Source organism: Euleptes europaea, chromosome 4 (genome assembly GCF_029931775.1).
Source record: "Euleptes europaea isolate rEulEur1 chromosome 4, rEulEur1.hap1, whole genome shotgun sequence".
Taxonomy (NCBI): Eukaryota; Metazoa; Chordata; class Lepidosauria; order Squamata; family Sphaerodactylidae; genus Euleptes; species Euleptes europaea.
The window spans coordinates 111752138-111775336 of record NC_079315.1 but is presented as its reverse complement, the minus strand read 5'-3'; positions in this window follow the sequence as shown (position 1 = coordinate 111775336).

Genomic DNA, 23199 nt, shown 5'->3' with positions numbered 1-23199 from the left:
AGTTTAGTTCACTGCTGCACTGGGGCAGAATGCTAAACGAAGCAATTTGGATCCTTTCCCGTTTTCTTTTTTTAAATTATCTCTAAGCATTTTGCTTCCACTGAAGTTTCCTTTTCATGCTGTCACTAGAGTTAGAATTATTTACCTTTGTCGAGTCTAATTTGTGTTATACAAGATCAAACAACATGCACGCAGCTAAATTAATTGAGTTAGTTGACAGAAACACTGCAGAAGTCTGCTCTTAATAAAAGTAACTTTCTCATTTATATAGCCGCATATTTTAAAGGAACTTTTCAAAGTTTATTACAAGAAATTATATATTTTTTTAAATACAATTCATCTGCACTGAATGGAACAGATTCTTAAAGGGATCATTATAAAGTGAACTGTATAAAGCAAAGGTAAAGGTCCCCTGTGCAAGCAACGGGTTATTCCTGACCCATGGGGTGACATCATATCCCGACGTTTACTAGGCAGACTTTGTTTACGGGGTGGTTTGCCAGTGCCTTCCCCAGTCATCTTCCCTTTATCTCCAGCAAGTTTACCAACCTCGGAAGGATGGAAGGCTGAGTCAACCTCGAGCCGGCTACCTGAAACCAACTTCTGTCAGGATCAAACTCAGGACATGAGCAGAGCTTGGACTACAGTACTGCAGCTTACCACTCTGCGCCACAGGGCAGTCTGTATAGTCTGTATAGGCCATAGTTAATTGGCTACAGTTCCCTGTTAACTTACACAAGTGGAGATCTACATACATTCATAAATGGAGCCATGTGCATGTGTTACACTGGTGTTTCGTTAATGCACAGTGGGGGCCCATCTCTGCACGCTTTGAGAGCATGATTCACACAACCGTCATATCATGTGAATTGGGCAATGCAGGGATTTTCCATGTGGGAACAGCTTCCATTCAAATGAATCCGAACCTTGATTATCCAAGGTTCTAGTATACATGCATGGAAACTGTACCCATGTAGAAAATCCATAGGGATTCAGAATAAGCCGAATACCCACACTGGTGAAGGCGTATTTCGGCTTTACTTCCAGGTTTGCCAAAATATTCGGGTCCATTATAGACTATGGGGATTTTTATCAAAGCTCCCGTGGTGGCATTTTTGAAGGTTGAGTCACCAAATTTGCAACGTGGCTACAAGGATTCTCCTTAAGACGGTCACCGAAGTTTGGTGAACATCGGGACAGGAGTTCCAATTTTATGGGCCCCTCAAAGGGCTAACCCCCATCCTCCAGGCATTTGTGAGCTGAGCTGTCCATCAGTTTTCAGGTTCAGCGTTGCCTAGACTGACAGAAAGAGCCAATTGGCAGGCTGGCGCCTTAAAGTCTGAGGGCTGCGTTCGTATCTGGGGTGCATAGCATGATGTCCATGCAAATTGGATTCCAAACTGAGGGGAAAAGGTTTAAATGCAAGAAAAATAAGGCACAGAAAACATTTCTTTTGATGGCAAATGACATCCTGTGATCAGTCCTTTATTATAGTAATCAAAAATCTGATTTAAAGAGATTGTCACAGTGCGGGGAAACAAAGCCTCTACTCAGTGCAACCTTCAGTTTGACAGCAGGTTTTCGGGGGGGGGGGTGATATCGAAGCCAGCTGAAGTCTCAGCCACGGGGCTGTCTGAAGGATACTGCTCATCTGCGGGGGCGAGGGAGTCTCCTTCGGAAGCCTGGTGGATTGAGGAGCTGTTGAAGCCAGTTCTTTTTAGTTGGAGGGTATATCCCTCCGGGCAGGACTCGGTGAGCTCCATCTTTTTAAAAACCCTTATGCTTGATCCAGATCAACCCACTGATTGGTTGGTCAGACCAAGTTGGCTCCAATTACATGACCTCAACCTCAAAAGGGCCCCAACTATTGGGCCCTAACAAAACCAGTTTAAAAAAAAGACAGAAAATGGGAGAAAGCTGCAGAGCCGTGCATCTGAGCAAAGGTGAAAAGCCAAACCCGAAAAAGCTGAATAATTATTTGGCTTTTTCAGGAATCGCCTATTTGGCTTTGGGGAGATCCCCAGGTTTTGGCATTCAGTAAAACCAAAACCAAAATATTGCCAAATCAGCTAATTTCGGGTTTATTTTCGGTTCTGGTATATTGATATGCACAGCCCTAGTGATGATAGCACCTACACTAACAGGCTGTCGAAACCCATTTGCTCACTTTTGGTGCCTAAAGGACAGGAACGTCATTTTCGACAACATGGACACAGCAGCATAAATAACCAGGGAGGTTTTGTGCATGTTACTTTGAGAAACTCTCATTAGAGGAACAGAGTAGGCACTCTATTCCTCTAATGAGGAGTTCTGGAAAGAAACACTGTAATCTTTCAGACCCGTCACATCCCATCATTACGCTGCAGATTCTTCTAATAGGATTTCTGCATTATTCCTGTGCTCATTCTGAAGGATGACCTGTACATTATGAATGCCACAGGCTACGTGTCTATTGTGCAGCTGAAGTCTGGGAAGACTCTTTTGTGGATTTCCATCATATTTACAACAAAAGCCTCCTTGTGAATGGTGAATTATGCAACAACATATGTTCTTTGCTAATTTATACGCCACTGACAACATTTCGGCACCAGATCAGTAATGAGTCGCGATGTTTGCAAAAGTTAGGCTATTAATAATATCAAGGAATAATATCAGCCACTTCATAAAACATGAGACATATTTCCTTCTTTTTATCTGACACAACAGTTTTCAGGGCCAAATGACACATTGTCTTAGTGTTCTACAATCAGATTCTCCAACATGTGTATTCCTTGAGAAATACAAGTTGGATTCAGCAGATGAAGGCATGGGCTGCCCCTCCTGTATTGTTTCCCAGATTGCAATCCTGAAGACAGGATTTGGGGAGAGGAGGGACTTCAATGCCATAGAGTCCAATGGCCAAAGCGGCCATTTTCTCCAGGGGAACTGATCTCTATCGGCTGGAGATCAGTTGTAATAGCAGGAGATCTTCAGCTAGTACCTGGAGGTTGGCAACCCCACACATTCAAGGTAGCAGGGAAAGTGCTACAGTGGTAGGAGAGAAATTCTCAGTCCAGCCTGGCTAGGCCAGCAGCAGCCATCATAGCACTGTCCCTGGCTCACACATAGGGTTGCCAGGTCCCCCATAGGCACTGGCGGGATACAGGGGGTAGTGTTGCCAGATCCAGGTTGGGGAACTCCTGGAGACTTGGGGATGGAGCCTGGAGAGGACAGGGACCTCAGTGGGGTACAGTACCACAGAGTTCATTAATTAATTTAAATGAATTAATTTAAAAGGTTTTGGAGCCACATTTTGTGCCACAACAGGACCCAAGTGTTCTTGCACACCATCCAAAGCACTCATCTCTGTAGTCTGGAGATCAGCTATAATTCCCAGGGTTCCCCAGGTCCCATCTGGAGGCTGGCATCCCTACTCCCGCAGTAAGTGGGGAAGGAGAGAAGACCAGCTTTCGCATGATCTCACTTAAGATCAGATCATTAAAATGTTTTAATTGTATACAACTGAATGAGTTTTAATGTATATGGAAAGGTTTATTGACATGATGCTAGCCACCCTGCTGGGGGAAGGCGGGATATAAAAAAAACACCACCATCACCACCACCACCACCATCGTCGTCGTCGTCGTCATCATCATTAGTTGTAGTAGTAGGGAAGGCAGCATGGTACAGCCTGATTTCGTCAGATCTCGGAAGCTAAGCAGGGTCAGCCCTGGTTAGTATTTGGATGGGAGACCACCAAGGAATACCAGGGTTGCTATGCAGAGGAAGGCACTGGCAAACCACCTCTGCTAGTCTCTTGCCATGAAAACCCCAAAAGGGGTCGCCATAAGTCAGCTGCGACTTGACGACACTTTACACACACACACACACACACACACAGAGAGAGAGAGAGAGAGAGAGAGTAGTAGTAGTAGTAGTAGTAGTAGTAGTAGTAAAGGCCCCCTATGCAAGCACCGGGTCATTCCTGACCCATGGGGTGATGTCACTTCCCGACATTTACTAGGCAGACTTTTTTACAGGATGGTTTGTCATTGCCTTCCCCATTTGTAGTGGAAACTGCGGAAGACCATTGTATTACGAGGAGGTAGATGGTGATCAATGCAGCCCTTCCCCATGTGAGAGCAATCTTAGGTCATTAGGGAGTTAACTTTCACACAGCACTGTAAATGATGAGCACCTGGTGATGGGGGAAAAGGTTAGTTTTCACTCTCTGTTAAAAGAAGGGGAGGGCTTCAGATAAGGAGCCAGCCAGGAGGAGGGCGTCTGGAGCACCAGGACGGCTGCCAGAGAAGAAGCGGCTTGCTTGCCTCCCAGGAGACAACTTCTCATCCTTATTTCAGACTCAGCCTGAATAAAAGGTTATTTTTGTTAAAAGATTACTTAGCTTGGGTAAAAGGGTGTATTTTTTGTTTAATAAAACTGCATACTTTGTTTCCCCCAACACTTGCCTATTGGAATCATTTCTTTACCGAACCATGGGTAATACACCCATTCATCTTCCCTTTACCCCCCAGCAAGCTGGGTACTTATTTCACCGACCTCGGGAGGATGGAAGGCTGAGTCAACCCAGAGCCGGCTACCTGAAACCAACTTCCGTCAGGATCGAACTCAGGTCGTGAGCAGAGCTTTTGATTGCAGTACCGCAGCTTATCACTCTGCACCACGGGGCTCTTTTTCATTATTGTTATTGTTATTGTTATCATCATCACCATCACCATCTTTTCCTCGTCTTCCCCCAACCTCCAGGAACACTAAGCCAGACAGCAAGGTACCAGCGTTAGGAAGAGATACTGATATTAATTAATGAGCAGTGTTGTGTTTCTTCGGATGATTTATAATGATATTAATGAAAACGACTGTTCAGTTTGCTATTCGAGCCGTTCATACCTTGGTGCACACTTGTGCTATGGGGTTACATATTAAATTGTCACTTATATCACATGAATAGAAATGTCGCTAATGACAGAGTCTGTGATGAATGGGTTCCTGATGGTTTAGTGGCCATGATTTATGGATGACAAGTTGAAGCTATCATTAAGCATTATTATATTAAATTGATGGGGATTTTTCTTAATGTTTGCTAGCAAAGTAAATGAAAATAAACGGATTAAGAAACCCCAGAATCTATTAGAATGGCAAAATGGGTGCATTAATTACATGTGCAGCCATTCACATGTTCCAGTAATGAATGCATGCGGGTGGATGAGGTCTCAGCTGTACTGCTGGTAGCCAAACTTGGGAGAAAAATGTCTTTGGAGCATTGGCAATGCTAGGAATTCATTTAGTTGTCAGCAAAGAAGCTGAGATTTGAGTGGGAAACACCATTTTGGATTTTGGTTCCCATTTTTGGACATGTTTGACATGTTTGAGATTAAAGTGCAAAAAGAAATAAGAAAAACTTAAAATGCATTTGTTTCGGTGGTCTTATAACTTATAATAATTCAAGCAATGCTATACTTACAAGTTACACTCACTGTTTTTGTGCCAAGGGATTTGTAGTGATGCTTCCGGAATTCTCCCCAGAATACAGTGGATTGGATCCAGCAGTACATTTCCATAAATGGAGGGGGGCAATATTTGCTGATTCCCCTGTCCCACTTCAGATACCCAGTTAGCTCCTCATTCTGCTCCTTAGGGTCCCATGTATAGTCTCCCACTTCCAGGTGGGGCCTAAAGTTCTCTCAGAATTACAGCTGATCTCCAGACCACAGAGATCAGTTCCCTTGGAGAAAATGGCAGCTTTGGAGGATGGACTCTATGGCATTATACCCTGCTGAGGTCCCTACCCTCATCAAACTCCACCATTCCCAGGCTACACTACCAAATCTCCAGGAATTCCCCAACCCAGAGCTGGCAACCCTAGTCTCTGTCCCTTAGGAGCCAAATTTCAGATACCTTTTCTTGAACTCATGAACACAGGAATCTGCCTTATACTGAATCAGACCCTTGGTACATCAAAGTCAGTATTGTCTGCTGAGACCAGCAGCGGCTCTCCTGGGTCTCAGGCTGAGGTCTTTCCCATCATCTACTTGCCTTGCCCCTTTAACTGGAAATGCCAGGGATTGAACCTGGGACCTTCTGCATGCCAAGCAGATGCTCTACCACTGAGCCACGGCCCCTCCCAAGTTTAAGCCTTCTTACAAAATGAGGAGATGTCCTCCAGCTAAAGTGGTTCCTCCTACATTGCGAGAGCTGTTTATGAGCCTATCCAGAATTATAAGGTCTTAAATCCTCTGACTTCGATTTCCCAGACTAGTCCAGTCTCATCAGACTTTGGAAGCTAAGCAGGGTCAGCCCTGGTTAGTATGCGGATGGAGTTCACCAAGGAAGTCCACAGTCACTAAGCTAGGGATGCCAGCCTCCAGGTGGCAATGAGGATCCCCCGGATTGACAACTCATCTCCAGACTACAGGGATCAGTTCCCCTGGAGAAAATGGAGGGTGGATTCTGTAGCAATGTTCCCCCGCTGAAGTCCATGTCCTCCTCAGGGTCAGCTTCCAAATCTCCAGGAGTTTCCCAACCTGGATCGGGCAACCCTACCCCCCATCCCCCATCAGTGGCCAGGGGGACCTGGCAACCCTACGCTACACAAAGGCAGGCAATGGCAAACCATCCAATTGCAGGGGGGAGTGAGAAAGCAAACTCCATGAGATCCAATTCTAGCATTTGTCCTGATTGGGGAACAGAACCGCAGAAAAATTCTATTTCCTCAGTTTTCTGTTGGTGTATTTGGGATTTGGGAGGGTACATACTTGGATTCACACTGTCATTCTGCAAGTACTATGGAAGTATATATATGTATATTTAAATGCATATCATGTTTACATCCATACAAGTGGAATTTGTGGAAAGTTGCAGTGGATATAAGCAGAAAGATACTGAACAAAGCACCCGATGAAGCAAAAAAGCACAAAATGGAACAAATTCCCATTGTCTAACTGTAAGATTTATACCTTTTGTTTGTAAGGCAATTATTCACAAAAGTGGAGGTGCGGTTTTTGCCCTGCAGTTCTGAGTCTCTGTTGTGGGTTCCATGCATATTGGTTTACTCGATTGTTACATTTTCCAAGCAAAACCACAAATGTCTCTCCAGTCTAAGCAATAAAATGCAGATCTCTAACACCATGCGCTATGCATTAATTTAACTGTGCATCAGCTTGCACAACCAGTTGTCATTGTGTGTGTTTGTGTGGCTCTGATGATAATCTCAAGGTTAAACCTGCTGCCTGTTATCTGCAAATAGCGAAAGAAAGAAAGAAAGAAAGAAAGAAAGAAAGAAAGAAAGAAAGAAAGAAAGAAAGAAAGAAAGAAAGAAAGAAAGAAAGAAAGGGAGGGAGGGAGGGAGGGAGGGAGGGAGGGAGGGAGGAAAAAAACAAGGAAGGAAGGAAGGAAGGAAAGTAGGTGGGTGGGTAGGTGGGTGGGTGGCGAGAGGCAAGAGATGGTGGAAAATAACAAACTCAGTGCATATTCACAATTCACAGACCGTAATGCACCATCAGCCAGAAGGATCTCACATGCAGAGAGGGGGGGAACTTTGCCAGAGGTGCTTGAAGGACAGATGCTAATGAGACATGTGTAAATGACTTGGGGAAGTAGGGCTGCCAAGGGAAAGTAGGGGAAAAGGAGCCCCCAGCCAGCCTGAACTGCTGTCAGTCAATGATATCATGTTGTAACAAAAGACTGACTCTGCGCTATTAAGCGCTTGAGGTGGTAAGCCTCATGTTTTTAATTTTATAGTTCCTGTAGACAAGTAAGTGCTCTGATGGATTGGATCCAGCTGGCTTTTCTACGGGGCTGTTTCCCATATTTGTCACCAGCTGACTGGATGATCTGCGGAAACTAATCTCAGGGCGGTGTGTCGTGTTATTTAATGTTAATACACACCCCAATGACAGCTTTCCGAGTTCCCTGTTCGATGCCATGGCTCACAAAGGCAAGCAGCCATTGTGAAGGCAGGGAGACAATTCCAGGTTGGGAAATTCCTGGAGATTTGAGAGGTGGAACTTGGGGGTTTGGTGGGGTTTGGTGAGGAGAGGACCTCCGCGGGCTATAATGCCATAGGCGCCACTCTCCAAAGCCGATGTTTTCTCCAGGGGAACTGATAACTGTCACCTGGAGATTAGTTGCTATTCACTCCAGAAAACCAGATGCATCTAATTGGCCACTAGGGCCACTGGCACTGCCTCAGCAGGGAGGTTTTGAGGGCTCTGCCTGTAGAATAGGGTTGCCAGCCTCCCGGTAGTAAACAAGCAAAAAAATAATAAAAAAAAAACCAGCACGATGGCTCAATATCAAGAATATAATAATACAAATGCTAGTGTAACCAATTACTACCAAAAATGCAATACTAATATCCAGCAGATGAACAGGTAATCTGCAAATGGAGCAACCAAAAGCAGCCCACAAAGGAGTTCAAAATCACTCAGATAAACTCAGCTTGTGCATGACATGAAAGACGTTGAGCCTTGCATCTGAGTATTAAAAGTCATCATAGGCTTGAAAAATAACAGAACAGAACGTGTTTTCCAGATGCCAAAACACATTTGAACGAAGAGACGCACATTTATGTTCCCACAATTGTACAATGCAGTGAATGCCTTTGAACCCTCTGCGGTCTACACTTAATTGATGACGTTTACAGGCTAATGAAACTTTGGCGGCGAAACGTGTTTTTGTCATCTGGAGAGCACGTTCTATTCTGTTAGTTTTCAAGCCTCTGATGATTTTCAAGACTCAGCGTCTTTTGTGTCATTCACAAGCTGAGTTTATTGGACACAACTGAGTGATTTTGAACTCCTTTGTGGACTGCTTGTGGTTTCTCCGTTTGCAGATTACCTGTTCATCTGCTGGAAATTAGTATTGTGTTTTTGTTAGTAATTGGTTACATCGGCATTTGTATTATTATATTATTATTGTTATTGTTATTATTATTATTGTTATTGTTATTAATATTATTATTATTGTATTATTATATTATTGATGTTGATCATGCTGTTTTTTGCTTGTTTATTACCTATCACTCAACTCAGGTCATTTTTGCTTTTGTTTTTCATTAGTGTTAGTCTCCAGGTAGTAGCTGGAAATCTCCTGCTGTTACAACTGATCTCCAGCTGATAGAGATCAGTTCACTTGGAGAAAATGGCCGCTTTGGCAATTGAACTCTATGGCGTTGAAGTCCCTCCCTTCCCAAAACCCCGCCCTCCTCAGGCTCTGCCCCCAAAATCTCCCACCGGTGGCGAAGAGGGACCTGGCAAACCTACTGTAGAAGATGGTGTTTGAGGAGGATGCGATGGCATTTACATGTAACACTATATGAATTTCCCCTAATATCTATGGTAAAGACCACAGAGACAAAGCAAAATTCCTAGAGCATCACTATCTAGGCCATTTTCCAGCCATTTTTTCTCTCCGCTTCTTGGTTGTGGGGGGGTTGGAGTAACAGTCGGGGGGTTTACCCACAGCAGGTGGGCAAACAACAAGCCAGTTGGCCACTGATGGAAACAGAACAAAGTAAGACCAGGTTGCTTTCTTTGTTGCAAACCATAGCGACTGGGTTATTTTCTCCTTCAGTGTAAAATCTGTCTTTTGCTCAATACATACATTGCCGTTGAAGAGACAGAGAGTTATCAGGAGCTGCATCATAGCAAATTTCATCAGAGAAAGGAGCAGGTGATTGCAATCAATAATCAATCAACGCACCTGGGAGAGTCATCATACATCACCTTTCAGGGCAAACAGTCCTTACTGATGCCTTGAAAGGGCAGGCACGTTTTTGAGACCTACTGATGCTCTCTGTGCGGTTCTTTCCATTTCATAAAAGAGGGGTCATAAACTTTTGTTTACTGGGTCGCTTGCATTTCAAAGTTGCAACTGGGAATATAATAACCAAGAACGAGCGCATTGGGGCTTGTCTTGGGCCTGGTCTAAACAGTACACCAACCGAGTTCTTGGCTGGAGACATGGTAGCCAGCAAGCATATTTGCCACAAGTAGTTATCACTGGAGTTTTGAGAATTCCGATCGGAAAACTATGCGTCTGCAGAGCTGCAAACCCAGCACAAATTTCCCCTGCACAAATGGCCTACGTTGAGTTCCTATTAATAATAGGGTTGCCAGGTCCCTCTTCATCACCAGCAGGAGGTTTTGGGGGTGGAGCCTGAGGATGGCAGGGCTTGGGAAAGGGAGGGACTTCAATGCCATAGAGTCCAATTGTCAAAGCGTCCATTTTCTCCAGGGGAGTTGATCTCTATCGGCTGGAGATCAGTTGTAATAACAGGAAAGCTCCAGCTACTACCTGGAGGTTGAGCAAACCAAAATCAACACCTCTGCACTAATATCAAGGATAAGGAAAGTAGTGCAGGAATCTTAGGCTATAGTTACTACAACACAAATGAGTGAAACATCAAAGTGTAATCAATGCATACAATAGTGGAAAGGGACAAACATACAACTATATACAATGGTATTTCAATAGTCCACAAAGGTATGTATAAATGTGTTTTTTTCAATAGTCCATAAGGGTACATAGATCCAAGAAGATTCCAATAGTTGGTCACAAGACCTCAGCAGGTGTGTAAAAGACTATTATGAAAGGAAGACGATCGTTTCATTCTTCATCAGTTCCATTCAATTCATGCAGTTCAAAAGGTATACAAGGTTCAAAAATTCATTTCTTCCCCTTAGGGGAATCCCTCGTGGAACTGTTACATTTGCAATGACTTCTGTTTATTCCAACTATATCCTCTATAGATTTTAAGTCATATGGACTATTACATTTGCCAATGGATATAGTTATAAGATTTATCCCTAAGGGGAAGAAATGAATTTTTGAACCTTGTATACCTTTTGAACTGCATGAATTGAATGGAACTGATGAAGAATGAAACGATCGTCTTCCTTTCATAATAGTCTTTTACACACCTGCTGAGGTCTTGTGACCAACTATTGGAATCTTCTTGGATCTATGTACCCTTATGGACTATTGAAAAAAACACATTTATACATACCTTTGTGGACTATTGAAATACCATTGTATATAGTTGTATGTTTGTCCCTTTCCACTATTGTATGCATTGATTACACTTTGATGTTTCACTCATTTGTGTTGTAGTAACTATAGCCTAAGATTCCTGCACTACTACCTGGAGGTTGGCAACCCTAGTTAATAACCTGGCAAACATATTCTGGACCAATTGAAGTTTCTTAGGATTTTTACAAGGCAGGCAACATGCGTGGCACTTCTTTGAGTCATCAGTCCTGGATATTTGTGTGTGGCTGAAACACATGCACACATGGAAAATCTCATTCTAGCATACCAAAATGTTTACAAGTATTGAATATTTAAAAAATCTGTTATTCCCTTCTGTCCTGAATTATAAATGGGTTTGCAGTCAGCTTGCTTTGCTGAGATCCTCCAACACTGTTTAAAATCAACAGGGTTCCCCCCCCCCCATATCTGCATTTGCCTATGGGCATATATAGGGTTACAAGAAATGTCATTCTTTCATTTTAATATCTCTTGGGACTCACGATACCGAGAGCTGTTTAGAACTGGTGGCATATGCCCAGACAAAATCTCCTCCTTTCTTGTTGATTCCCTGTTTCCCTTTTTCATCTATTTCTCTTTTCCTACCAAAAAGCAGCGAGAAAGAAGGGAAGGGAAAGGGCAGCGGCACAGCTATAGACACACATTTATGAGAGAACAAGATTGCTCACCGCAAATTGTGTTTGCTTAACTCTTTGCCAAAGGGGAAACTTCCAAAGTAGCTAATTTGCTACTGATTTTCCTCCTACTGGTCCATTCATGTAGGAGCCTATATGTCTTTTTGATACAATTCTTATTATTTTGATACAATTCTTCCTCTTCTTGAAGAGCCCCGTGGCGCAGAGTGTTAAGCTGCAGTACTGCAGTCCAAGCTCTGCTCATGACCTCAGATTGATCCCGACAGACGTTGGTTTCAGGTCGCCGTCTCAAGGTTGGCTCAGCCTTCCATCCTTCCGAGGTCGACAAAATGAGTTCCCAGCTTGCTGGGGGTAAAGGGAAGACGACTGGGGAAGGCACTGGCAAACCACCCCGTAAACAAAGTCTGCCTAGAAAACGTCGGGATGTGACGTCACCCCATGGGTCAGGAATGCTTGCACAGGGGACCTTTACACTTCCACTATGAGTTAGGCAAGCATCTGCAACAGGGTGCTAGCAGCTGCTAGGGAAAACATAAACTCCTCCCTAACTCCCTCAACTGGGCACCTTTGGGATTCTGACAGAGGGTGGTGGGCACGACCACCAAATGGCTGCCACAGTAGGCAGAGGCAACCACAAAATGGCTGTCACAAGCGGTTGCCAGTCTTTTGGGGTGGAGTCTGAGGAGCCTAAGGAGGGCGGGGTTTGGGGAGAGGAGGGACTTCAATGCCATGGAGTTAATTGCCAAAGCGGCCATATTTCTCCAGGGGAACGGATCTCTATTGGCTAGAGATCAGTTGCCAAATCAAATTGGACTCTATGGCATTGAAGTCCCTCCCCAAAAGCCTCGCCCTCCTCAGACTCCACCCCAAAAATCTCCAGGTATTTCCCAACCCAGAGCTGGCAACCCTACCTCTGAAGTCCCTCCCCTCCCCAAACCCCGCCCTCCTCAGGCTCCGCCCCCAAAATCTCCAGGTATTTCCCAACCCAGAGCTGGCAATCCTACCTCTGAAGTCCCTCCCCTCCCCAAACCCCGCCCTCCTCAGGCTCCGCCCCCAAAATCTCCAGGTATTTCCCAACCCAGAGCTGGCAACCCTACCTCTGAAGTCCCTCCCCTCCCCAAACCCCGCCCTCCTCAGGCTCCGCCCCCAAAATCTCCAGGTATTTCCCAACCCAGAGCTGGCAACCCTAGGCATTTGTGAGAAACCAGAGTTCTTGTATTAACACAGGAAGTTGGTTTATCTCAAGGAGGCACTGCTAGCAGCTGTTGCAGGTTACCAGCTGCTCTGTTGGCTGTTGCTTGCTTTTCTGAATCTTTATTAACCGTGCCTTTCCCCCCCTGGTATGAAGTTCACTCAGGCTGTGGCTTAAGAGGTCTTGGTCTAGCCGCATAGCCATAGGCTGGGTCACCGGAGGCGAGTCTTGCTTGGCATATATTAACGGGGAACCGGGATGCGTCAATGACAGCACTTAAGAAAACAGAAAATTGAAATTTTATTACCGGCATCCCACTGAGCTGTATGTGAAAGTTCAGGCGCTGGGGCGCTTCAGCAGAGTTTGGAAAAGAGAGCAGCTGGGATTTATCGCTAGCTGCTGTTCGGCAGGGGAGAAGGGTTCACGAGGAAGAAAGCCCGTGGCAAGATCACAGAGAACAGCCCTGGCCTTTTGTGAGATTTTTGGCTGCAGTCTTAAGCGGACTCACTTGGAAGCAAATGTCCCCGGTATCTGTGGCGTTTACTTGCAAGCAAGGCTACATCACATAGCTGGCAATAGGGTTGCCAACCTCCAGGTACTATAGGGTTGCCAAGTGCCTGGTGGTGGCGGGTAAAATCCCACTGATCCACCGGGCTGCCAGCTAGCCAGCCGATGGCCGGCGGGCACTGCATAAACCCGAAAGTGATGTGGATGCTCTGGCAATCTCAGATAAATCTCTATGGAAACCATAGAGTTTTGACCAAGATTGCTAGAGCGTCCACATTGTTTCCGGGTAATCCCAGAAGTGACATAGGCGTGCTGCATGGAGTGTGTGCCCACATTGCGCCAGGTGTGTGCGCATGCATCGCACACTGCAGCCAAGGACTCGGAAAGCTCCCACCGGTGGAGCTACGGGGCCTGGCAAGCCTAAGGAATTAGCTGGAGATCTCCCGCTATTAGAATTGGTCTCCAGCCGATAGAGATCCATTTGCCTGGAGAAAATGGCCGCGTTGGCAATTGGACTCTATGGCATTGAAGTCCCTCCCCTCCCCAAACCCCGCCCTTCTCAGGCTCCGCCCCCAAAACTTCCCGCTGATGGCTGCCTGGAGAGCTGCCTGGAGATTTAACTGATGGTATTGGTGGTATTTACTTGACGTCGATGTCTGTTTCTAGTGATTTTATTGTATAGATTACCACACATGACATTTGTCAATAGCCATGAATTTTTGAGAAAGAAAGGGTATAAATATGCATTTATGCATGTAAGTATACACATACATTTTATAAATGGTTTACTAGCACAATATTTGCAATAATGGCCATTTGTTTGAGGTAGGGCTGTCAAAAAAAAATAATTCGGTACAGTTCGGATTCGGCCGAATTTGGCCCTTGTGGGTTCGGTACGTGCCGAAGTCCGAACTCCCCCACTTCGGATCCGTTCAATTCGGCGGGAATTCAAAGTTCGGGAAAAAAATTCGGCCGAATAAAGCCATTAAAAACACAACCGCGCCTTTCCGCGGCTCTGGGGGGGCATTTTTGGGCTTAGAGGTCCCAAACTTTCAGCAGAGCTTCAAAGGACGTATATTGAAAGACTCCCCAAGTTTTGTAAATATTGGGTCAGGGGGGGCTGAGATATGGGCCCTGAAAGGGGTCCCCCCCACCCTTAATGTGGATCTCTCCGCAGAGCTTGCCGCCCACGCACAAAGCTCCCCGCCCGACAAACAGCTGATGAGAGCAAGGGCGGGGCAGGTGCTAAGAACTTTGCAAAGCAACACAACTGCAGAGCAACCCCTTTGCAAATATGCAAAGGGCGGGGCAGGTGTGAAGAATTTTGCAAAACAATACAACTGCAAAGCAACACAAGCACGCAATGCAAAACCTTTGCAACAGTGCATAGCAACACCTGACACCTGGGAGTTTGCATACCATGGAAAGGGACAGAGGCAGCTAGCTATGCATAATGAGCAGGAGGGGGTGGAATGTCTCCTTTTGCATTGGACTTGGGACCAGGCAGATGCATTCTTTAAGTCACCATTTGAAAACCAGTTTTGAGCAAGCATCAATAACCTAACTGATCTTATGAATGAGGAAAAACCTGAAGAATAAAAATGAAGCCCCCCCTCAAACCAGGGAGAGAGAGACTGGAGGGGGAACACACACCCCAGGCAGAACCGGCAAAAGCCCCCTTTGGCTTCCCCCCCCCCACCCACAGAAACTGCTCCCTCCCCACACACACACACAGACTCTGCTTTCCCCCCCACACACACACAGAAAAGAAAAAATATAGATTAAAGCCCCCAAAGGGGTCTTACTGTGGCTGTCTTCTGTTCCAGCAGGAGGGGCTGGGAGGCTGGGTAATCCAATATGATTCCATTTGTATCCAATATAAGATCCATATGTATGCATCTCTCGAGGGTGATCCATTCATCCCAATAGGGGAAAGGGGAAAGCCCATATCTCGGGGGGCCCTGACCCAATGTTTACAAAACTTGGGTGGTCTCTTAAAAAGCCTTGACTGAAGCTCCGCCAAAAGTCTGGGATCGGCACACCCAAAAATGCGCCCCCTGCAGCCATGGAAAGAGAAAAGGGGGGAGCCAATATTTCAGCCCCCACTGAACCCATCTTTACAAAACTTGGGTGGTCTCTTAAGAGGGATTCTCTGAAGCTATGACAAAAGTTTGGGGGCTGAACCCCCAAAAAAGCGCCCCCTGCAGCCACGAAAATGGAAAAGGGGGGAGAGGAAAAAGGGGTGGAGCCCATATCTCGGGGGGCCCTGACCCAATGTTTACAAAACTTGGGGGGTATCTTAAGAAGCCTAGTCTGATGCTCCGCTGAAAGTTTGGGGTCGGCACACCCAAAAATGCGCCCTCTGCAGCCATGGAAAGAAAAAAGGGGGGGAGCCCATATCTCGGGACCCCCTGACCCAATGTTTACAAAACTTGGGTGGTCTCTTAAAAAAACCTGTCTGAATATCCCCTGAAAGTTTGGGGTCGGTACCCCAAAAAATGCGCCCCCTGCAGCCACGGAAAGGAGCGAATGTGCACAAGCACCCCCTCACACACACATGAGGATTTCCCTCTCTCTCTCTCTTTCCCCGGCCGGCCGCACATCAGCTGATTCCTCCAGCACTCAATCCTGACTGATTGGCCAGAAGAAGACCCAGCTTGGCCACCGATTGGCCGGGGGAGGAGAATGCTGCTTACTGACGGTTATGCTGCTTACTGACGACCGAATTGGCCGAATTTATTCGCCGAACTCCCGAACTCGCTGAATTCGGCCCCCCCGGTTGCCCGCCAGTTTTGAGTTCGGATCCGTCCGAACTAAAAACCGCCGAATCAAGGGAAATTCGGCTGATTTTCAGTTCGGGCCGAACCGAATTGACAGCCCTAGTTTGAGGCTAATGATCTATGCAGCCAAGAACCACCACCACTGACAGGAAGATAACTTCACATTTCAAGCTATAAAAAAATCACAGGCTATACTTTTGTGAGGAGTTCCTGTCCCCTTTGTCTATGTAGGTGAAAGCTTGTTGCAGTGGTGGATGAGTCCTTGGGAAAACGTACGTTGCCTTGTGCCAAGGTGCTGGATTAGATGGGGTTTTGTCCCCCTGTGATTTTATAGTAATGTGAATGCTTAGCTCAGTAGTAGGAGACAAGACTTATGTGGATCCACCTCGTGACGTCTCTTCTTTTTTAAAAAATGTATGACTTTTATTATGCTTTTTTTCAATTGTTCCTGGATTGATGGAAATTGATTTAGTCTGCAATGTTAATAAAATTTGATTTAAAAAAACCCCAAACAACAACAACAAAAGCCTCCTGCCGGTGGTGAAGAGGGACCTGGCAACCCTAGCTGGTAAAATGGGCTGTGGCTCAGGGGAGGGGCTGTGGCTCAGTGGCAGAGCCTCTGCTTGGCATGCAGTAGGTCCCAGGTTTAATCCCCGGCATCTCCAATTAAAGGGACTAGGCAAGTAGGTGATGTGAAAGACCTCTGCTTGAGAACCTGGAGAGCCATGGAGAGGGGCCGTGGTTCAGTGGCAGAGCCTCTGCTCAGCATGCAGGAGGTCCCAGGTTCAATTCCCAGCATCTCCAATTAAAGGGACTAGGCAAGTAGGTGATGTGAAAGACCGCTGCTTGAGAACCTGGAGAGCCTTGGAGAGGGGCCGTGGTTCAGTGGCAGAGCCTCTGCTTGGCATGCAAGAGGTCCCAGGTTCAATCCCCGGCATCTCCAGTTAAAGGGACTGGGCAATAGGTGATGTGAAAGACCTCAGCCTGAGACCCCGAGAGCCGCTGCTCGTCTGAGTAGGCAATACTGACTTTGATGGGCCGAGGGTCTGATTCAGTATAAGGCAGCTTCATGTGTTCATGTGAACCCCAATTAGGGTTGTCAGCTTCTAGGTGGAGTGTGGAGGTCTCTTGGGATGACAACTGGTCTCCAGGCAACAGAGACCAGTGGCCCTGGAGAAAACGGCAGCGCTCTGCGTTATATCCTACTGAGCTTCTTCCCCAAAACCCACTCTTGCCAAGCTCCATCCCTCAAACCTTCAGGAATTTCAGAACCCAGAGTTGGCAACCCTATCCCAATGCACAATGTCTGGCTAGGTTTTACCTCCACTGCTCTTTTCCCATTTTGAGAGAGAGATTGCAAACGGGTTGTGTGATCTTCAGGGGAGCACTAGATCTTAATCTTCCTTGGGCATCTATTTATGCAGATGAACTCTGGTTTTATAGGGGGATTCTGAGTGCCTTGCATTTTATCCTGCATTTTAAACATGCAATGAAATGCACAATAAAAATACACGTATTCTGTTGTTTTATTGAGTCCGTCTTGGACAAAGTGCCATGTATATAATTTCTAAGTAAGTAGATAAGAGGCTCAGTACGTGGTTTGATATTGGTGCTTAGCACCCACCACTGGGCCGTGATCTGGATTGGGGCAACAGCATGGGCGGGAGGTGGCTTGAACTCTTTCTTTAGCAACAGAAATTCCCAGGAGATCCTATTCATGGACTTTCTAGTATCCTTTTGAATGTGACCCATCAGGAAGCTTGGACCTAAATAACTAGGGTTGCCATCCTCCAGGTGGTGGCCGGATAAAGTGTGTGTGTGTGTGGGGGGGAATCCATACACATGGCAGCGCGTTGCACAATAATGCCCCTTCTGGGGTAAACACGAAAATGTTGGGGACGCTCTAGCATAGAGAGAGCTCTAAGAGAACTGTGACTAGCCCAAGGTCACCAAGCTGGCTTCATGTGGAGGAGTGGGGAAACCAACCTGGTTAACCAGATTAGAGTTTGCTGCTCTTAACCACCACACCATGCTGGGTCTCAAACCCACTGAGGTTCCTCCCCTCCTCAGTCTCCACCCCCCAAATCCTCAGGAATCTCCCAACCCAGATTTGGCAACCCGGCCTTTGTTGGAAAATCTGCATCTTGCCCTCATTTCCTGCCCCTTTGATGTTTAGAGGATGTATTGTCAGGGAAACTTCCCCCCCTCTCTCTTTCCCTTTGCCCATCATCCAAGCAAGATTAGAGCCGGGCGCTCTGCTCGTCCAGGCCTTCCCACCCCAAAGATGGAGTGGAAGGCAGATACCCTTTTATACTTAGAGAATTAGCAAGGATAGGGGACCCTTGTTTGTCCTTTCCTATCCAATGTGTATTTCAACAATAAATGTACTTTAGTTTGATTAGAGCAAACGACTGATGCTCCTTTTATTTTCACACACGCACGCACGTGTAGCTTCTGCTGCTGCTAAGCTTAAGGCACTTTGCTAAATACCGGAATATCCCCACGATAGATATTCCAACAGCCTTGACATGCTAGATTTTTGTGTGCAGGTGACAAAGCATTGAGTTGCGAGGTCAGAAGTGGTACAGTCCTGAAGCAGCTTTACTAGCAGCGGTTGGGGGCACTGAATAAGCTCCGGGTTTTAAAAGATCTTTTAACACTTTGGTACCCTTAGAAATAGCAAAGGTGTGATTAAATCCCGGCGCTGGCGTCCATCTGCCGTCTTTGCGTCAGCTTTCTCTGTCTCTTAAAGTTGCCTTTACAGACAGCCTAACTACTGGTTACCTGTCACCAAGCCAATCTGTTCTTTTCTTCCTTCTCGCCTCATTCTCAGTTTTTCAGTGCGCTTCTGACACTTGCAGTCCCAGGGGCGTTCCCTTGCCGGTCCCTTGACCATTTCTAGTCTCTCAGCAAAGAGCTTTTGACAGCCACTCAGAAGCACTCTTGAAATAGTGTGTCATAAGAAAGAAGAGCTAACAGGTCATTTTCATCGCAGTTTGAGATCTGTTTATTTGTTTCCCCCTTTTGGCGTCCTTACAGCAGGTTCATCTTCTGTGGTGCGCATATGCTGCCCCTCAGCATCTGGCTACAGGCGCCTGCTTGTCATGCAGGTGTTGGTTAACAACCAGGCCAAGTTGTACGGTGAAACTGGTGTTTCAGGATGTGCCTTTTCCCTACCTTCTGAATGGACTGAGAATTTTGCAAAGCCACACTGAGTTATGCTGCAGTTCTCTTACAAAGGGGGATTAGAAAGAGACACTGCTGAATTAAAACTAATAATGAAGCTCAAGACAATGCATTCTCCTGGACTTAACAGAGATCTGGGATTCCTGTCTCATTACCAATGCTAATTTCTCCATGCCTACTACCCCTCTGTATATCATACCTAATCCAATCATGCCTGCTAATGTCATTTACTTGCTCTTGACATCTACATTGCCATTCTGTGTCTAATTTACTCCTATACATGAAGCCAGCTGGGTGACCTTGGGCTAGTCACACTCTCTCAGCCTCACCTATCTTGCAGGGTGTCTGTTGTGGGGAGGGGAAGGGAAGGTGGTTGTAAGCTGGTTTGATTCTCCCTGAAGTGGTAGAGAAAGTCGGCATATCAACTCTTCTTCTTCTTCTTCTTCTTCGATCTAAATGAAACCACTCAAAAGCGAACAGACAGGATTCTGCCTCAGTGACTTATTCAAGCCATGGGTGAGAAAAACGACCTGGCTGGCTGGCATAATCTTTTGGAGATTTCTTGTGCCTGGCTGGCGGGGAGCTCTCTGATCCTCTAAGAATGCTGTCAGTTCATGCTTGATCTGGGTAAGCTTCCAAAACTGTAGAAACCTCTTGAAACCAAAAAGGGAAATGACCCTGGAATCAGCAAAACAAGGCGAAAAACCTTTGGAAATTTTGCAAACAGCCTTTGTGAGAAGATTTCTTCCTCTAAGCTTTTAGTCCCAGTTTGCAAAACCACACACAGAAGCATCTCCATTAGAAACAGTTCTTTCTAAATGCAACTTTATAGGCCAGTGGTAAAAGCAAACTAAGGTCGAAAGTCCAGCGGTGCTTATCTATTTATTACCCATTTCTGAATAGCTCTGGCTGTTCCTCAGACATTTGAAAGCAGCGCACAATGAAAGTAAAAACTATTAAGAAAAATCAGTGGGATCATATAAGCATCAGCAAGATGATTTTATACCCCCCAATGTACCCTTAGATAAAACTAGCAAAAAGCAACAGCACGTATAACCAGGAAAAGCCAACTTAAAAAAAACCCCAACATAAACAAGTTTCATTCCTTTTCAGAGCACCCGCAGAAATGGAGGAAAATTGCTTTTCCTAACACCTCTTCTGCCCTCCCCAGACTTGCAGGAATGATAACTACAAAGACCCTTGAGATGGAGCTGGAAATAGGACTTTATGACACAGATTGAAAGGGGTAGGGTTGTGCATATCGATAAACCCGAAGCACAAATAAACCCGAAATTAGCCGTTTCGGATGTTCTCAGGCTTCGGGTTTACCAAAAACCCAAACCTGGGGATCTGCCAGAAGCTGAATAGACCATTCCCTAATTACAATTATTCGGCTTTGGGGGGTTTGGCCGAATAGGCAATTCCCAAAAAAGCCCAATAATTATTCGGCTATTTGGGGTTCGGCTATTCACCTTTGCTCAGGGGCATGGCTCTGTGCTTTCTCCCATTATTCTGTCTTTTCTTTGACTGGTTTTGTTAGAGACCCATAGCTGGGGCCCTTTTGCGGTAGGGATCGTAATTGGAGCCAACTTGGTCTGACCAGCCATCCAACCACACAACCATCCGTCCCTCATCATTCAGTGGGTTAATTTGGATAAAGCATAAGGGTTGTTTAAAAGACGGGGCTCACCAGTCCCGTCCGGAGGGATATACCCTCCAATTAAAAAGAACCGGCTTCAACAGCTGCTGACACCACCAGGCTTCCGAAGGAGACTCCCTCACCTGTGCAGATGAGCAGTCTCCTTCAGACAGCCCCGGTGGTCAAGACTTTCGTTGGCTCCAATATCCCCCCCCCCAAAAAAAACCCTGCTGTCAAGCTGAAGGTCGCCCTGAGTAGAGGCTTCGTTTCCCCACACTGTGACTATCTCTTGAAATCAGATTTTTGATGACTATAATAAAGGACTGTTCACATGGCTGTTTGTCTCCATGGGTCCCAAGAGACCCCAGGTATAATCTTCCTGGTGTTTGAAAGTGACTGTTGATGTAGGATTGCCAGCTCTGGGTGGGGAAATACCTGAAGATTTTACAGATGGAGCCTGAGGAAGGTGGGATTTGGGGAGGGGAGAGACTTCAGCAGGCACAATACCATGGAGTCCACCTGCCAAAGTAGCCCATTTCTTCAGATAAATTGATCTCTGCCATCTGAAAAGCAATTGAAATAGCAGGAGATCTCCAGGCAATCCTACTGCTGAGGGAGAGAGGATTGTCAGGAGGGGGGATGACATGTGGAGGAGGGCAGGGAGCTGTTTCTGTTGGCAGCCGAGGATAGGACTTGCAATATTGGGTTTAAATTGCAGATGGAAAGGTACTGGCTGGCTGGATATTAGGGGAAAAGGTTTACAGTAAGAGTTGTTCAAGAGTGGAATCAGCTACCTATATGCCGACTTTCTCTGCCACTTAAGGGAGAATCCAACTAGCTTACAATCACCTTCCCTTCTCCACAACAGACACCCTGGGAGGTAGGTGCAGCTGAGAGAGTGTGAGTAGCCCAAGGTCACCCAGGGGGCTTCGTGTGTAGGAGTGGGGAAACAAATCTAGTTCACCAGAATAGCCTCTGCCGTTCATGTGGAGGAGTGGGGAATCAAACCCGGTTCTCCGGATCAGACTCCACCGCTCCAAAGCACTGCTCTTAACCACTACACCACGCACAGAGGAAGTAATCGAACAGATGGCAAGAGCACTTCGGAAAGATCAGAGGCTTGTCTTTTGTAAATGTAGTGTTTTGCAAATGTGAACTTTTTGGTGCTGCTTGGAAACTGAATTTGAAGTGTGCTTGAGGAGGAACAAAAGCAGTGGTGGACTAACTCATAAACACAAAAATGCAACAAATCACATCATTAAAGCATTTAGGCTTTCATCCTTGTCCTGATTAGTGATGGATGAAGTCTCTTCAGTACTATTTGAAATACGCTTAGTATTCTGAGCGCATTTGGGGTGGGGAGCTTGTCTGTGTCCAAGAGCCAGGGTTGCCAGGTCCCTCTTTGCTACCGGCAGGAGGTTTTTGGGGTGAGGCCTTAGGAAGGCGGGGTTTGGGGAAGGGAGGGATTTCAATGCCATAGAGTCCAATTGCCAAAGCGACCATTTTCTCCAGGGGAACTGATCTCTGTCAGCTGGTGATTAGTTGTAATAGCAAGAGATTGCCAGCTAGTACCTGGAAGTTGGCAACCTTATTAAGAGCTCTTGTGGCGTAGTGGTTTTGAGCAGTGGACTCTGATCTGGAGAACCGGGTTTGATTCCCCACTCCTCCACATGAGCAGCAGACACTAATCTGGTGAACTGGATTTGTTTCCCCACTCCTACACATGAAGCCAGCTGGGTGACCTTGGGCTAGTCACAGCTCTCTTAGAGCTCTCTCAGCCCCACCTACCTCACAGGGTGTCTGTTGTGGGGAGGGGAAGGGAAGGTGATTGTAAGCCGGTTTGATTCTTCCTTAAGTGGTAGAGATAGTTGGCATATAAAAACCAACTCTTCTTTTTCTAACATTGATGGGTATATATATTTTGCACCATTGCTATTGGCTTTGAGAATTGCAGATCCCAGCAACAGCCATGAGAATGCATGAAGCTTCCTTCTTCTGAACCACACCATTGGTCCATCAAGGTCAGTATCGTCTACACAGACTGGTAGTGGCTTTCCAGGGTCTCAAGCGGAGGTCTTTCACATCACCCCCTACCTGATCCCTTTAACTGGAGATGCCAGGGATTGAAACAGGGACCTTCTGCATGTCAAGCAGATGCTTTACCACTGAGCCACAGTCCTTCCCCACTTGGGATCAATCTGCGAGCATTGGAAG